Source organism: Parasteatoda tepidariorum, chromosome 3 (assembly GCF_043381705.1).
Source record: "Parasteatoda tepidariorum isolate YZ-2023 chromosome 3, CAS_Ptep_4.0, whole genome shotgun sequence".
NCBI lineage: Eukaryota > Metazoa > Arthropoda > Arachnida > Araneae > Theridiidae > Parasteatoda > Parasteatoda tepidariorum.
In genome coordinates, this window is record NC_092206.1 from 1,702,879 (window position 1) to 1,714,157 (window position 11,279).

Below are 11,279 nucleotides of genomic sequence, written 5' to 3' on the forward strand. Positions count from 1 at the left end.
GACTTTCTTCCACTAAACTTTTTGTCATTCCGTCACGGTCATTCCGTCACAGCAAATAGATGTTAATAACTGCTAACCAACCTGAGGTTAATTTTCCAAATTCACAATTTACATTGCTTACACATTATACTAAAAGTAAAAAATAGTTCAGGAAAATAATAGTTGCAAAATTCACAGAAACTACCAGTTCTAAGCGGCATGCCGAAAGCTTGGTTGCCAAAATGTCATTCCGTCACACAAGTAAAAAGTTCATAAAATTAAAAATAAAAAAAATACAAAATTCTTTTTTTTTAGTTTATGAATCACATTATACCAATAATAATGATATGCATGAGAAAAAATCATGTTTATTTGAAATTAGATGCATAGAAACTTCAATTAATTGTCATCATGCAAGTAAAAATGTCATTCCGTCACATATGGAATTGCCCTAAAGCAAAAGTTTTGAACAAATTTTTCTCATTAGTTGGTCAGATAAAAAGTTACATTGATTGAGAATGTTAGAGGTAAAAAGTAAATCATATGTAATCAATTTTTACTTGCCAACTAATTTTGTAAAAATTTTAAATATTTGCAGTAATAAAAAATGCAGCATGTTATTAAAAATAAAATAAAAAATAACATTGCTTTAATTTGTCAATTATAACTTGTATGAAACTATGTGATTCTCATTTTGGTATTCATCGTTCATTATTTTTGGATCATTTTATTTTATACAGGACTTTAATTAGTAAAAATGATAGATTAGATGTTACATATTTGATAAAAATTTTGCAATATTTTATTTTCGGCTTGCAATCCTTATTTTTATGTACACTAGTATTTTTTTGAACATGGAAAAAGCTGTCATTTTAAATTTTTATTGCTTACATGGTTTTTAATTTTTGTGATAATTTTGAATTGCTAATTATTTCCATACTTTAAATTTTTCTTTTTATAGTCCAATGAAATAACTATTGATGATACTTTCTGACAAGTAAAACTTTCAAGATATGCAAAAATGTATAGTAACAATTTGAGACACATAGGTGTACTTATTTATTCCACATAATGAATGGAAAGTGTATTTAAAGTTATTATATTTTAAAACGGCAACTTAGATTTTTACTATTTTTCTGTGATCATAAACTGCAAGCAAATTTGTAGACTTTCATTCATACATTACAATACAGAATCTATGCAAAGAATTATGTTTTAACTGTTAAATGTTTAAAAGCATATTGGCAATATTAAATCTGTGTAAAGAAGAAAGTTTTGATTCTTGTCTAATTTTTTGTAACATTAAAATTAAATTTGAATTAAGAAAAATTTACTTAAAATTTAATTTGTAACATTTAAATAAAGGCTAACACAAATCATTATCTTGAAGAAGTAATAATGAGTAGATTTGTTGAGTTATGTACGCTTACTCAATAATAATCTAAGTCAGTGTCAAGACCTCTTAAAATAAGGTATTTTTATTTTTTGAAATAATATGGCTTGCAATTCTCTTAATTTCTGTTTATTTTTACTTTAAGATGATATTCAGTAAAGATGATATTTCACTAAAAAGAATTTACTCTGATCAAGATATATTTATGCTCCTTACTTTTTTCCTTGTTAAGAATTTTTACCAACATTTGATAAAAATATTGAAATTAATTTGTTTTGAGAAGCCGAACAATATATTCTGAATCCTAATGCTAATAGTGAAAAAAAGTGTGGATTTATTACAATTTGGGTAAAACACCTGAAGCAACAGATTTGATGTTTATGCATCAATTGATAAAAAACATTGTGATGTAGTCGGTTAAAGAAGTAGTTGTAAAAGTGGAATAAGTGCAATATAATTCCAATGAAGACTGAACTTAATGCAACCAATTAAAGCAAACATTTACAGCGGTCTCAAAACCTTAAAAACAATAAGGAGCTTTCTGTATTCACTGGAACTTTCAGAAAATCAACTACAATCTGTAACAGCTGTTAAAAATTTATTGTTTGTCCTAAGAAAAAAGAAAACTAAAATTTCCAAATATTTTAAGGAAGTTAATACATTTATTTATCCCTTTTTTGCACTGTAAATATTTTGAATAACTTTTTAGTTAAATGTTTTATACTTATTACAATTGTATTAATTTTCATACATTTCCAAATTATTAAAAATTAACCCTGAGTCGTCGTTTTCCTGCATCTGTGGTTTGTGAAGAATAGTTCCTCGAGAAAGGATCGATTGAGGTTCTTATATATTTGAATTTTAGCTTATAAAAACAAATCATAATAAACAAAATTCAAATTTTTCTTATAAACTACAATTCAGTAATCGAGATTTCTGAAAACATTTATCTGCTATCTCACTTTATATTTTAAGAAAAACTTAATTCTTTTTAGCTATGCTGTCTAATTAAAACTATTTTCTTAACTGATATTTTTTATTATGTAATTAATGTTTAAGGTGAAAAAATCTGAAATCAAATCAACTTTAAGGTTCCTGATTATAGGTTTTTATTGTTTTTACACTTTTACTTGAATCATGAAAGTTTTAAAAGTTTTCCTACTTATTACTATATAATATTAAAAATATAAAACAGAAATTTTTGTAAAAGAGGTTTAAATTTCATGGTTTTACTATTAATGAACTAGTTCATTTTTCTACAGATAGTTGAACAATGTGTCAACAGGTTATTTAAAAATCTTTTAACATAACTGCTTTTGATAAAAAAAAAAATTTCTTTCCAAGTAACCATTTTTTGTTATTAAGAAATTTTCTCCATGCATAATTTTATGTAGTTGTTTTCTCAATAACCAGAAATAGAATAGTAATTTTGTGTATTTGTCATTCTCCTCAATTGTTTTCTTTTCATTTAGCAACGGAAACAAGGAGTCAAACCCACAGCTGCTGCTCCATCATCATTTTTGCTTACCTGCTGTTTCAGCTATGTTAAAAGTAATTTTTTTTTCTTCTGCGAAATATGCTGTCTGTAATGAAAAAGAAGCTTACATTTGGAGTTTCTTTGTACAGGGTTATTCATAATTCCCTCTGGGCAGGAACTGGACTATCGCATTGATGTATGCCATGTGACCAAGGGTTCACGCATAGAACACCTGTAATGTATGTAAATAAAACTTTAATAGTTTCGGAATAATTTCATATGTTTCTTTTTTTCATATTCGTCTTCTTTTTTTTACTAAAACGCTTCAAAACCCCGGAGGGAATTATGAATAACCCTGTATTTCTTTTAATCTGATAATACTATAAAAACTGTTACATGTAATCTTTTGTTTCTCAAACTGAAAGTATGACTGATTCATGAGAAAGTGTCACATTTATTAGCAATAAATATTATTTATGATTTTTTTTCCAAATTGAAAATATTGTGTTAAAATTAATTTTGATTTTCATGAAATACACTTCGACACACTCTTTAAATATCTTTGATGAAATGACTAGTTTTTCTCTTAATTCAGACCAGAAAAAAAATTTCATTGTTCCCTTCAGTATTTTTTATTATTTGTTAGATAAATTATTTCAAAATAAATTTGGACCATACTGAAATGTTTATTAGTTGACCCTTTTAAACATTGATATCTGTATAATTTTAAATGAGATTCTTTTTGATTAACATATTACTTATTAACTAAATTTTATTTTACCTGTTGAAAAAATGTGCATATTTCACTTTAATTATTTTTTCTAAGGACAATTCTTAACCTTACTTAATAATCTTATTCATTTATTATTTTTAACCTTTTTTAACATTTTAAAAATAGGAATTTTAAAAAAATTAATAGTTCTTTCTTTTTCTGCATTTTTACAGCCTGTTACAGGCCAAGACTCTCTCCTTAAGTTTCTTTCATTGGGAATGATCCACTGTTATAGTTTTCCAATGGTTGATCCCAATTTTATGTGACATTTTCTCAAGTGTATCAAGCCACTTGATGTTTCGTTTACCTGTTTGCCATTTTTTTCTTTGGGTTTAAATCATTGTATCTGTGTATCCAAGTCATCTTAATTGATATACCTTTTTAGTTTTCACAATATTTGGTTATTATACTCCAGACATTATTTTTTTGAAAGTGCCAAATATTTTCTTTTCTCTTAGAACATGTTTTCCTTTGTTTTGTTCATGGTCCAGAATGCGCTTCCACACAAAATTAAATCTTTAATTTATGCTTAAGTGTTTTAATTTCAAGTGATTTCTTAATCCATATTAACATTTGTTTGCTATATTTAATAAATTAATCTAACATTTAAACTGTTATACTGAGTCTTTAATAACTTTTTCAATGACATGGAATCTCACTCTTAGAAATATTCGTATAGGTTTTACTTTGCCTAGTTTTGCTTTACATTTAACTCTATTAAGTGTCATTTTAGTAAGATTTATCTAGTTTCATGGGTATTTCTAAATCGAGTATTGCCTAATATAATTTTGTTCTATCTATGCCATCATATGCTGTCTTAAAGTCAAAAAATATATGGTATGTATAAATATTAATTTTGCTTTTTTCCCCAGATTTATGTGATTGTGTGGATCTGGTCTTGATCTTTCTCTTTCTAATCCACATTGATAATTTCGATGACTTTTGCACTGTATGGTAATAGTCTTTTGCATTAAAATGTTTGTTAGGATTTAAAATGCTTTGTTTAAAGAGGTGGTTACTCTGTAGTTGTTACACTCTTAAATTTATCTCTTTTTTATGTCTTGGACGCATGGCCCCATACTCTCATTCAATGGGCATTTGTTTCAGTGTCTTGACACAGACTTTAATTATTTGTGTTCTATAAACAAACATAATTTTTAGTTTTTTACTCTCCAATGATAATGGAAGAGCAGTAACTGTTATGGTACCAGAATGACATATGAAAGTAAAAGCAGCTTAAATATTAGATTTATCTTTCACTATAAAACAATTTATTTTTAAAGACAATTTAAATTTTTTTAATAAAACATTTGCATCACATTCATTATTTCAAATGTATCATATATCATGTCCTAGATATAATTTGAAATGTTCACCACGTTCATGCAGCAAATTTTGCATAAAATTTTATTTTTAAGAAATTCTTGTTTGTCTAACTCTTAATGAGGGTAAAACATTCCTACCAGATCTAGTATTAAAACTAGTTTATTGTTTCTCATTATTATTTCCTGGATAATAAATCCTATCTACCAGAGATTATCATATACCATTGCATGTCATGTTGTAACCTTCATCACATTGGTATTAAATTGGTATTAGAATTTTATGGGTTTCCTTTGGCGTAAATTGAATTGTTTGCTCATGAAAATGCACTGTTCTGTTATTGCATATGGAAAACAATTCAAATACCTGAGCACATTCATATGTAATCTGCATAGATCTTTCTCTTTTGTTTCATTAAATTCCTTCTTTCTCTATCCAAGTTGATAGCAACTATTGTAATCAATAACAAAGCTACATAGTCAGTTTCTAATGGTTTACATTTTGTAATTAATAGAGAATAACTATTTTCATATCAAGACAATTAACTTATTTTATGACCGTTACATCCAAGAATAAAGTTACATCAAAGAATTTTTTAAACCATATATAAAAACTAGTGCTTTAAAGTGGCTTTTAAATTACATTTACAGTTTTCTAATGAAGCAAAATCAATATTATTTATTCTGTTAGTCTTTACATTATATAATCAATTGTTCTTTTACTCAAAAGAAAAAAAATAATTGAGAATAACATAAAAATTTACTTAAAAAAATTTACTTTACAATAACTAAACAACAAAAAATACATATATTTATTTCTTTTAAAAATAATTTTAATTTTAAATCGTAAAATCTAATTTCATTGTTAGTGCTATACAAGGAATTATATTTAGCTGTTTTTATTAATTTGCTCATTGTTATTGTGTTCAACTTAAAATTTGATTATAAATATCTTTACTTTGATTTGTTATCTACTTGAAAGATGTTACGATTTATATACTTTTTGCTGTAATTGTTTAAAAAATCAAGTAATCAATTTTTTTTAAAAATTGGATTTTGAAAGCTGCAAACATCTTCTTTGCTATATTCTATGAATTCAAGCTCTGTTATGTGCGCTTTGGGTACAGTAAAAAATTTGATGCACATAAAGACCACTAGCGTCTATTTGAAATTTTTGTTTATAAATTACTGACTAATTGAAATAAAATGATATAACTGAAATTTGTGTATGCCTTGGACATAATGTTCTGACCGGGCACACAATCCATAAAGGCCAGTAAAGGTTTATTTGAAGTTTTGTTCTATAAATTATTGAATTATATTTGAAATATTATATTACCACAACACCCGACCATGTAGTGAGGAACAGAAAAATGACAAGTTCCTTATCAGAACCAAACTGGTCACAAATGCTAATTACAGATATTTCTGATACATTGATTTTAATGTTTTGATTAAAAATGTGTATAAATAATTTACTCAATTTTTTAAATATTGCTTCTCAAAGTTTATTTTTCTTTAAAATTATTTTCATTTTGAGAAAAATTCAGTAAAAATCATTAATTTATGATAATAAATTTGTAATTCTCTAATAACACAGTTTTATCCCTATCGTTAAAAGAAAGAATTAGTCGCAAAGTAGTGCCAAATATCTAAGTTATTAGACATGGAAAAATAATATTTTGAGTTTACATAGTTATGTTTTAGAACCATATAATGTTTTGTTTTTTTTTCCTTCAAGAAATACCATTAAAAGGTTTATCAATGATAAAATATAAAAAAAATTATGTAAAAATTATAAAATAAAGGCAAGATGGGAACAGTAGTGATGTGCAATACTAGTATTCTTACTTTTAAGCTGATTTGGGTTCAAAATTCTTGAATCTATAGTCAAAAATTTGCAATGTTTCACTTGTACAGAAAGAATAAGGAATCATACAACCATTCATTCCTATGTGGTTTAATAAGTGCGTTTTTAATGTTCAATCTGATAATATTAATTGTAACAGACGATAGCAAAAAATAAACAAGGACAGCACTTTTCTAATGACTTATACAAATGTGAAAAATTCATTAAAAACTGCAATAAACATTTCTAGCAAACTTATCATTTAACAACCAAAGTTTTCACAAAAAATAATTAACATGTTTAGTGCTTAGTTGGAAATTTACTTTAAATATCTGACTTTAAGTTTGGAGGTTGGAAACGGAAGTGAAACTTTACTGAAGGAAATGTTATACCTTTTAAATATGCAATTGAAAGAAGAAAAAAATTAAAACTTTTTTATCAAGAATAGAGACTAAATAAAAGCAAAAGACACCAATTGAAACGCTTTAAAAGGGTGTGAATGAGAAAATCCATTTTTTCATATCATTAAAATATAATTAAGAAATTCATGTGCTTTTACATTCTTACAATAAATTAATTCTTTGTTATATGGTCTATAAGTTAAAAAACATTAATATATGACCCTTCCTACATACAAATTACATAATTATAAAAACAAAATTTTTCATTTAATAAAATTTCAAACCTCAAATCTCTTTTTCCTTCATATTACTTAAATTCCTTGTGTTAACTTATCAGAACTGGATCTTTAATTAAATATTGAGTACATATAAAATTATTGAATCTAAGTTTAAACAATGTGCAACTCTTCTAACTGAATTTTGTATAATGTCTTGATTTCAGTTGGCCTTAAAAAATTGAAAAATAGCTTTAAAAAGTCTCTTAAAAGGCCTCTATAATGTAGCCTAAAAATATAAATTCTGTAGTTCAAAAAATGTTACAAATATAGAGAAAATGTAATACTTATAATTTTAGTTTTATTTACTAAGTATTAATATTTTATTTCGTTAAAATCTATTTTTATTTTTAAACTAAAAGGGGCATTTAAGTAACTCCTCTCACAAAATTGTATTTGCTTATTTGTCAGCAAATACACGAAGCTTTTAAAATTATGTCATTATATCTAAGTTTTAATTTCAATAAAATATTGTGTGAATGAATAAGCTCTTTTTTTAAAAAATTATTTTATTTACTGACTATATTGAAATAGAGTTATGACCTTAATCATGTCTAACATTCTTTACAGTCGCTATTTGTAGTATTTACTTATTGTTATATATATATATATGTGTGTGTGTGTGCCTTTATGATCAGCAATGTTAAAAATTTTCATTATTGTATTGTATTTTTTTAAAATCTAGTTTAAGTTGAATGAAAATATATCACAACTTAAATTGATTTCTATGATAATAAATTAAATTGTTTTAAATTTTATTAACTGTAAATATGATTTTTATCTACTTTTTTGCATTATTTTATCATAATGCATTTTCTAACTAACAGTTACAAATTTGTTACTATTGTATAACATTATCATTTAATCACAAAGTGATGCAGAACAAAATTTTATCTATAATATTATGTTAAAAATATTTATACTAGCCTTATATCTTCTTACAAACCTTCTTTACTAATTAATGAAACTAAATCATTTTAAAATAATTTAGGTACCTAAAATTAAAGTTCTGTTAGAAGTATTTGGGATTAATCTGCATTATTTTTAGAATCATTCAAATATCTATTAAATGTTAGTTAAGAAACAATTAGATATTTTTATTTTGAAATCAACTCTATCAAGGGTTTTATTATGTTAAGATAAATACAGTTTTTTAAATGTCCAAGTTCTTTTCCCCTATGTTTTTGTCAGACATAGTTTCTAGAACTGTTTAACTTTGTTATTTAATGTATGCAATAATGTAAGATTTTAACTTGAGTTTGATGCTCAATCAAAAGCAATAATTAGATGCTGAATCAATTCAAAAACTACATTCTGCCTTTGTGTGAATTACGCCTCTAAATCGTATGACTTTTAAAGTTTGAAAAGTGAGACCTTTAAACTTTATTTTTATTTAAATATTTCATTAAAAAACTTATTTTACATCAACAAATAAGTTTAATTGAATTTTAGTCAAGTTATTTGATATAACATTGTGATTTTTCCCTATTTTTGAGTATGTAATAGTGATTAAGTTTGACTCAGTATGGCCAATTCAGATTATTATGCATTAAATTTCATCACAAACCAAGTGTGTTCTAAATGTTGTCAAGTTGTTTTGGGGACTATCTTGTTTAATACAGCATAGTTAACTGTTTTTTATTCTCCATTTCAATTTATTATCATTTTTGTGATCAGCTTTACAGTTTTAAAAGTTAACATGTAAAATGAATATATATTTTATCTAATCTTTCACAGAATATTTTTACAATTAGTTTCAATTTGTACAAATTCATTAAGATAATGTTTTTGATGAAAGATAATAATTTTTTTTAAGCTTCATGATAAAATCCATTAGTCTTAATTTTTATTATCTGAAATTTACAGCAATGGCCGAGTTATCCAACAAACTGAGGTATAATTATGAAGGACGGTGACAGACCCACACACAGTTGCTGATTGATGGTTAAAAGCTTGCCTCCACCACCCATTGGTTGCTGCAGAATTGCTTTGATTTAACAATTAAGTGTAGGGCATCTATTGTAGAATTTTGAAGTATAACTTTGATTTTTGATTTCTTCATTAATTTGACATATATGTGCCTCTTAATTTCAAGCATTGATTTTTGAAAAGGAAAAAAAAGTTATTATTTTTCAAAAATATTTTAAGGCTCATATAAAAAAAAAAATTTCGTTTCCAGTTCATTGGGATAGAACTGTAAAGAAATTGTTACATAAAATTGAAAAAAAATTCATAAGGAATGCTGAAATTTGAATTTTCAACGAACAGTTTTAAAAATAAAGTTTACTTTTATAGTATGATATGCTTTTTATATGTTTACTTTTTAAATAAACTGGGAAATTAATTACTTTTCAAGTTTATTTCTTTATAATGTTTGAAAACATATAAATTTTTTTATTTCCCCTTTGCATGTGGATATTTAATATGATATTCTATATTTATAATACTTTATTATTCTATAATGTTATATTAACTTTTATGTTAACCTTTATATATTGGGATAAACTCTGTATGTTAAATTATAATTTATAAGATATACGTGTTTATGTCTGGAATTGCTTGTGTATGTGATTTATAAACAAAACATTTTCTTGGAAACTTTTTACAGAGATTTATACCTACTGCTTTTTCTTTTCTTTTAAGAATTACTTTTATAATATTTTCTTTTTCAGTGCATGCTTTTATTAATGTTTGAAATTTTTCATCATTGATTTTATTATATATAAATATAATAATAATTAATTTTATATTGCGTGTGATTTTTGCATCAGGCTGAAGCTGGGAAAGTTATAGGTTTAAATACAGTTTTGTTATTTATTTATTTTTAAGAATTTTATAATATTTTCTTTCTCAATGCATGCTTTTATTAGCGTCTGTAACTTTGATATTATTAATTGTTCTTATTATTATTGTTTGCCATAATTTCTAGAGTGTGGTGAAAATTACTTTCCTGTATGATGTTTTACTTTGGTATGTATTTAACAATATTCATAGTGTAGCGGATAGTTAATTCGTAGCACCAGATGGCACTACCCCTCTATCTGCAAAAGCAATAACAATAGTCTTCACTCTGACTTAATTGGAGATGACGCAAGACGAGCTCTGCGAACCATCATGGTTCCCCTTTTCCTACTCATTTGAGTAAAACTTTCAAGTTCTTTTTTTATGTTAGTTAATGTTTTATTATTACCCTTTATTGTTAAATGTTTAATGTGAATGTATAATAAAAAATACAGAGCTCTTTATGATGGTGTTTTTCTTCCATCGTCTTGCGTTCTTACAATAGTTTATTTTTAAAATGAATTCTTTGATAATAGAATAAATTGCAAGATTTTTAGTAATTTTTTTTCAAAACTACTAGTTTTTTTAAAATTTATTTTGTCCTACATATTATTATATTTTCACATGGTATTATATTTTTACATAGTCCTATATTTTATTATATTTTTGCATAGTATATTTTTTTATGTAAAATTACACTTGTTTATTTATTTTTTAGTTTCTGCTTGAAAATTATTTTATAAAATCCCAGTAGATTTGTTTAAGCTATATTTTCATATTTTTAACATATCCAAACGTGAACTAAATGGTGAACTATATTAGGGTTTCAGTGAAATTGCTAAAGATCCAATATAGTTTAAACATTTAGTTGGATTACTTCTTGGCCAAATGGTGGACAGTGAAGCAAGAGCTATTGCCTGATTTAATTGTAATCTGAGTATGTACTATATCCTAGCTCAATGAGTTTGATTAGTAGAGTTTTATGGAAAAGGTTGGTATAGAAGGTTAGAAACTATTATCCTTCCTGATT

General features: G+C 25.2%; 1 long non-coding RNA gene across 4 annotated transcripts in view; it reads left to right on the forward strand.

Moving 5' to 3' along the window:
• LOC107453831 (uncharacterized) overlaps nt 1-10,713 on the forward strand; it is a 37,851-nt gene extending 27,138 nt beyond the window's left edge. For 2 of the 4 annotated variants that reach the window (XR_006226603.2, XR_011636307.1), the window contains 2 exons: nt 2,845-2,923; nt 4,494-10,713. This is a non-coding gene — a long non-coding RNA (uncharacterized lncRNA). The remainder of the gene's footprint in view (nt 1-2,844; nt 2,924-4,493) is intronic. The other 2 variants (XR_011636306.1, XR_011636308.1) reach the window with 2 other exon arrangements.
• The last annotated feature ends 566 nt before the right edge of the window (nt 10,714-11,279 follow it).